Source organism: Cannabis sativa, chromosome 4 (genome assembly GCF_029168945.1).
Source record: "Cannabis sativa cultivar Pink pepper isolate KNU-18-1 chromosome 4, ASM2916894v1, whole genome shotgun sequence".
Classification (NCBI taxonomy): domain Eukaryota; kingdom Viridiplantae; phylum Streptophyta; class Magnoliopsida; order Rosales; family Cannabaceae; genus Cannabis; species Cannabis sativa.
In genome coordinates, this window is record NC_083604.1 from 74,403,104 (window position 1) to 74,410,753 (window position 7,650).

The 7,650-nt window shown below is 31.8% G+C and overlaps 1 pseudogene; it reads right to left on the reverse strand.

Annotated features, from left to right (window-relative positions):
• Positions 1-6,855: 6,855 nt before the first annotated feature.
• LOC133037586 (small nucleolar RNA R71) lies at positions 6,856-6,950 on the reverse strand (annotated as a pseudogene).
• Positions 6,951-7,650: the final 700 nt, after the last annotated feature.

Below are 7,650 nucleotides of genomic sequence, written 5' to 3' on the forward strand. Positions count from 1 at the left end.
TTGTAAGTATATATCATCATAATTTGTTGTTACTCGAATAATATATAGAACATGTGCTGCTAATTAATTATAATAATTTATTTGCAATAATATATATAAGATCATTTATGTGGTATGACATTTTGATGAAAGAAAGAGAGATTATTATTAATAATTATATGCATGGCGTAAATTTCACTATATATAAAATGAGGTACCTATTACCTAACAAAGCACGAGACACTATCATAAAATGCAGCAGTACTATTATTTACTCAAAACCCTATAACAAAAAAAAATGTTATCACAAGGACACAAGCAATAACTTCTCTTATCCCATATAACTATAAATACATTTATATAAATATATAAATGAAATTTTGATAAGGACCAGAGAATGATAAATAGGTCGTGTGTGGTTAATTGGTTGTTGTGGGAGTAGTCCAATAAGCAATTAGAGGAATAACATAAAGATACCAAATTATTTGGATTGTAATGTAACCAAAATGATTTTGTATACAAATTGAGAAATTGTGTATATTTATATAGGGACCATATCTTTGGATTCATTATGAAGATCAAATTAAAGGAACTGCCAAACCCATATGCCAGTATACATCAAATTAGCTGGCTATATATACCAAATATATATACAGCTAAACAGTGTGACCTTTCCGACCTATGAACCATGAACCAACCCACCCTCTTTAATTAATTTCTATTTTATCAAATTATAAAGTTAAGTTGTTTGTGGCTAAATAGTATTAATATGTAGTTATATAAGTTCTTATATCAAGTAGTTATATATAGTCGCAAACTGATGATATAAATTAGTGGCAGAGGGGGAAGGGGTACTGTAGTGCATGTGCAACTTATATTTTTTTTTCTATTCAAAATGAACAAAAAAATTGCCTATGGAACTTTGTCATTTATAAAATTGTGCCCCTTAACGTTGTCAAAAATATCGTATTGACTTTATCAATTAGTGAGTAAGATTTTCTTTTTAAAAAATAAAACTATTTTGTCCCTTGAACTTTTTCGTTCATACGATTCCCTTGTAATATTGGCGTTATTAACCCTTAATCAATTAGGAAAAATTAAGATTTCTGTTAAACTTGTGTAATTGCTTATGCGGCTGAAAAATAAAAAAATAATTAAATTTTAAAAGAAACTTAAAAAAGAAAAATACACAACCAATTATTTATAATGATCAAAGTTTTACCAGCGCTTATCTGAAGACAGTCACGCGACCATGAGCCACCACGAGCACAGGCCAGTCTTCTCTCTCTCGTCCACTCTTTCTCGTAATTTCTTTATTATTATTTTTATTTTTGGATTTATGTATTTTTGAAATTTTTGTATTTTACAGATCCTAAAAAATTTTGGGGTTGTGATTTCGGCAGAACCATGGCCCTTATCTCGACTCTTAGGGGCTCTTAAGGCCAAACAAAACTTCTATCTTGAGTGCTCGCCAAAGAAGATAAAGGATCATGTGATGAATGAAACATTAGTTAATTATATAGTTGATGTTTAAAAATCGTGGCTTATATCACTATAATCGACAATTTTAAACTGTAGCATATACTATAGGCGACGGTTTTACACTGTAGGCTATGCTATTCCTTGACTGTTTTTAACATCGCTTATTCTACTCAGTATTCGCAACGCTCGTATAGGCGACAATTTTATGAACCGACGAGAATTCTCCATCGAGAATTATTCTGGATTTTTTAGTAGTGAACCCACAAAATTATATCTAAAATAAGAAAATACTCAAAACAAAAATATACAAAAAAAAAAAAAACGCAAAATATATATACAAACATAATATATATTATTCGGAGTCACACTACAAGAAATGTCACTTTTACCAACACAGTTCGCTACTGCGCTGGTAAAAGTAACTTTTACCAGCGCATTTTGCAAACTGCGCTGGCAAAAAGATTAAAGTTTTACCAGCGCACATTTGCAGTAGCTAAATTTCTAACTTTTACTAGCACATTTACGCGCTGGGAAGAGTCATTTTTGTCAGCACTTTTCATTTTGTGCTGGAAAAAGTTATAATACCAACGTTAATTTACCAACCCCTTTTGCCAACACATTAAAGGAAATTCTATTTTACCGGCGGAATACCAAACTTTTGCTAGCACAAAAATATACTAGCAAAAGTGATATTTCTTGTAGTATCACCACCACAACTGTTGAGTTGCTGCCATAATAACCTACAAACTCATATCTAAAAAAATAGAGAGAGAAAGAGAATGACATTGATTGAGAGATACAAAGTGAGAACATAACTTAACGTCCAAAGCTGACGATCGAAGAGGTAGAGAGAAAGAATAGAATGCATGATAGGGTGAGGGAGAAGATTGTCAGCATTTGAACTTGGAGCATCATTTCAATCACAATAGAGAAAGAAGCTAGAATGAGGTAGCAATTAAAGAGTAATGAGCTGGATAGGGTTAGGAAAAAGAAAGAAGGATAGAGTGGATTAGGGTGAGGGATATGTTCATAACTGACACAATTAGCCCATCAATTACGTTAATTTTTCAATACAAACATTGAGCCATAGTTTCTAGTGACACAAATATTGAGTCATAGTATTTTGTGTTAGTTAACGATGTTGAGTGATACAAATAGTGATTTTTATACTAGTGTCGTGATAGTATAAAATATATATATTTGTTAAGTTGTGGCTCTGGTGTAATATTTTAGTACATATTTTGTGTTTATATACATCATGATTCATTATATATACTGATCAAATGTAGGAGAATTTTTATTTTTATGGTTATTTTTTTGTAAAAGTTTAGAAAAATATAGCTTTTTTCAAAAAAAAAAAAATACACTATAAAAACTGTTACTTTTAGTGACAATTTTTTAGTTGTACAGCGTAATTTTTTTGTGAGTAAATGTGATTTTTAGTCATAACAAAATGTTACTTGTGACTAAAACATAGTATTTAGTTACAAGTTGTCATTAATTTAGTTTTAGTCACAATAAGTATTGTGACTAAAAATACATTTAGTCACAATAAATTATAATTTTTGTAACTAATACTTTTAACCACAGACATTTTAGTTACAACATAGGAATCACGATTTATAATTAGTCACAAAATTTGTAACTAAAACTAAAATTTTTTGTAAGTGATATTTTATGAGAGAAATTAATAAATAAATAAATAAATAAAACATATGAAAATAATAGTATTGAGTAACCAGTTTCTTTATATTATTTATATCTCATATTTTATTATTTTTTCAAAATAACTTTTTTGGAAAAAAAAAAGCGTATATATTTTTGTACACATGGTATAAATTCAGCATAAAATGTGTAGTTTTCATGATACTAAAAATATATTCAATAACAACATATTATAATTTTTGTAACGTAGCATTTTTTGTCTTTTGTCTTGGATTTTGGTCACAACATACACATGAGATATTTTTTTACTTACAAACTTTAGTCACAAATTTACAATTGTTAAAAAAATGACAAATTAAAAGAGGTTTATAATAAATTTTTAGTCTCAAATTCTACAGTGATATGTGTTCCTTACCGATCGAATCGAACCGCACTCTTATGAATGGAGCTTAGCAAAGTCATGTACTACCACTCTGTTCAAATTATCAAAATTAGCTATATAAGTTGCAATCTAATTTTCAATCTATAATATATAATTAAGTCAATATATGAATATGCATGTAACTTGACTTATGGAAAATAAAAAACGAAGAAGAAGAAAATTGGACCGACTACAAAAGTGGTCCAAAAAGTTATGAGTTTGATTGGACCACAACTCGTACGTACAGCTAATAATTAATTCATTATTTTGTTAATGTATATTTATATATAAGGGGACCTCATTACAATTAAGGAGTGGAGTTGAGTAGTGTATATGTATATTATGTAGGTGTTTGGGAAGATTAGGATGACTATTTTATTGGGGACAGAAGTACGATCATACGCCAAAATTGATTTTACATCCAATATATATTTTTTGTATATACCAAACCAAAGTACAACAAATAACGGTGATGATGATGATATCGTCTCTTCTCTTCTCTGAAATGGACATCTCATATACCTTCTTAATTAATTACTTATATATATATATGTATTATTAGCTAATTAACCTACCTTCGAGTTTCATGATATGAAGAATTGTTATCACTGAACTGAACCCTATAAATATTAATCAACTTTTATTGCATTGGTAACATTATAAAAAAAACTTTAATTTCATCTTTTTGGAATGAAGATAATATATATAGTACGTATATATAGTGTGTTCATCTTATATATATATAAACAAAAATAGACGTTTATTTATAGACTAGTAAAAAGTTACGTGCGAGTCACGTATATTAAATTTTATGTTAGGTTTTTTTTATTTTATTTAAAAGTGATACAATTAATAATTGAAAAAAAATATATTATTAGTTATTAGGTGAGATTATTATTATGTATATATTTAAATAATGTATTTTATAATTTTGACAATTAAAAATAAACATTGAATGTAATATATCAGTATTTAAGAAAGTTTCATAATTCTTCCTTTTGTGAAAAAAAAAATTAGATAAATATTTATATATATATATATATAATATATATAGAATCTTATATATGAATATGGATAAAAAAAAATACATATACACATAATAATAGTACTTAGAGATGCTCTTAGAGAGAAATTGTAATCTCTATATTGTGTAATTATTTTATTTGAGATTTTCATTTTCATATCTTTAGTTGCCGTTAAGTGCTTAAGTACTAAAACATTCCTAATATCAATACAAAATAAAAAATAATTTATTTTTATTAAAAAAGAAAGATATACATATCAAATAAGTCAATTAGAGGTGTTTGTTATAAAAAAAATGATGCTTATCGCAAAATTAGCTAACAGAGTGTTAGGCTAAAATTAGTCTAAGTTTCGGGTCGTATTTTCAGTTAGTTTTCACTCTTTGTTTCTAGTTTTAGGGCTATTTTACGCTTGATTCTTTTGTTTCAGGTCCTTGGGTGTTTAAAGAAAGTATGTACAAGAATTGAGGAAAAGTGGTGAAAGAATCGAGAAGAAAAACCAAAGTTTGTGTCGGTTCCGGTCGCGACTAGGAACATGCCGATCGCGGCGGGAACATGCCGCCGCGGCCGGGAACATGCCGCCGCGACGGAACCGGCAGAGAGGATCTCGAAGTTTCAAAGTTTAACCCCGTCGCGACGGGGCTTTGCCGATCGCGACGGGGACCCCAAAGTGATTCGGGATTTTTGGGCGCTTCGTAATTTCACGAATTTTAAAGATGAGAATTGGTTTAAATAGTGAGGGTTCGTGAAAATTAGGGATTATTCAGAATTGGAACCCTAGAAACAAAGGAGGAGGCTAGAAGAGCGGCTTGTGGCGACCCGGATCAATTGCTTCAACTAGTTCTTTCTTTTCTCTTTAATTTTTCTATGTTCTTTTCTATTTCAATGTTAATTATGGATTTGATTATGGATGTTTTGAACTAAACTCCTATTTAGGGAGAATGATGAATGTTGTTTAAGTTTTTCCTAGTTAATGAATAATTGCCATTCCTCCATCTTGATTGTGAACACTATTCATATTTGTGTTTAATTTCCATGTGCAAGATTGATCACCTTTTACATGTTTTATGATCTCAATTCGAAATCTGAAAAGTGAGAATTGAGAATGCTAAAATTGGATAGTCTAGGTTTTGATGTGAAACGAAAGTATTTACATAGCCTTTGTGACATTTAGATTATTGCTTAATGCTGATTTCATGTTAATTTAATTAAGAGATTAATTAGAGAGCATGAGATTTAGAACCTAGAAGATCTGAAAAGAGCTAGGTTAATTTATAATCTGTCATTCACTTCAAGAGAAGGATAGCAATTAGACATTAACATTGGTAACTTAACAACAGGATTCGTCTCCCTATTCTCTCATCTTGATTAATATTCACTTGTTTCTTTAAGTTTCTTGAATTTCTTTCTTCCTTTTTTAATCATAAATACTTTTGATTTGCCAAATAGAATTATAAGTATAGTTTAGTAGTAATTAATCCAATTCCCTGTGGTTCGACCTCACTTGCGTGAGTATACTACTTGATTGCGTGCACTTGCGTAGTAATTAATAATTTTCGCAACAAGTTTTTGGCGCCGTTGCCGGGGAATTGTATAAAGATTAATATTACCCAAAATTATACTAACTTCTACTTTGGTTTATTTTTCTTGCTAATTACTAATCTTTTTCTTGCAATATTTTCTTTATCTATTTCAGGAATCCTAGTGTATGCGCCGTCAAGGACAAGCAGTCATATTACCAGTTGATCCCCGAAATCGAGAAAACTTGTAGGAGAAACCGAAAGAACAAGAGGCAAGAAAGAGTTTCAGCAATTGCTGAAACAACAGAAATCATGGCTGCTAATGTGAATGCGAATGTTGTAAATAACGGCAATAATGGTGGTGCCGTGGAAGACCAAGCTAATGGCCGTAGCTTGAGAGATTACATTCTCCCTACTCTGACGGGAGTGCAGTCATGTATCAGGCCACCGGCAGTGGATGCGAATAACTTTGAGATCAAACCTGCCATACTTCAAATGGTGCAGTCTTCAGTTCAGTTTGGTGGCCTCCCTTCTGAAGATCCTAATCTGCATCTCTCGAACTTCATGGAACTTTGTGAGACTTTTAAAGTCAATGGAGTTAGTGATGATGCCATTCTGCTTTGAGATCGTTTCCATTCTCACTTAGAGAAAGAGCCAAGACTTGGTTAATCTCCTTGCCACCAAATTCCATAGCAACATGGACAGACTTAGCAACTAAATTTCTGTCTAAGTTCTTTCCCCAAGCAAAGTACGCTAAGTGCGAGGAGAGATCAACAATTTCTGTCAACAAGAGAATGAGTCTCTCTATGAGTCTTGGGAGAGGTTCAAGGACTTAATCAGAAAGTGTCCTCATCATGGTATTGAGAAGTGGATGCTGGTTCATAATTTCTATAACGGGTTGGTTGGTAACACTAGAACCCTGATAGATGCAGCAGCTGGTGGAGCCTTTATGAGAAAGAGTGCTAATGAGGCTTATGATCTATTGGAGGAGATGGCTCTAAACAACCAGCAGTGGCCAACTGAAAGGAGTCAATCTAAGAAGGTAGCTGGTGTGTTAGAGGTTGATGCCATTACAAAGCTGACAGCTCAGGTTGAGGCCCTAACAAAGCTGATCGCAGTGCAAGCCAAACAAGCTCAAGTGGTTTGTGAGATATGTGGAGGTCCCCATCACTTTTCTGAGTGTCAGGCAGATGTGGATGATTTGCCAATGGATCAAGCAAAAGCCATTGGAAACTATTCCCAAAACAATAATTATGGGCACAACCAACAGGGGTTCTACCAGCAGAGAAACCAGCCCCAACAAAACCAACAACAGCTGCAACAACAAAGTTCTAGTGGAGGCTCCACTATCCAAGCTGATTTATTGCTCCAATTCATGATGGAAACTAGAGCCTCTATTAAAACTCTAGAAACTAAAATGGAACAATTGGCTACTCAAGTGGAAAAACAAGCTCAAGGAAATTCGCCTAGCACTAATGATGCAAAAGGAAGAGAACAATGTAAAGCAATTTCCTTAAGGAGTGGAAAGAAATATGATGGGCCTGAGATGATACAACCAGTG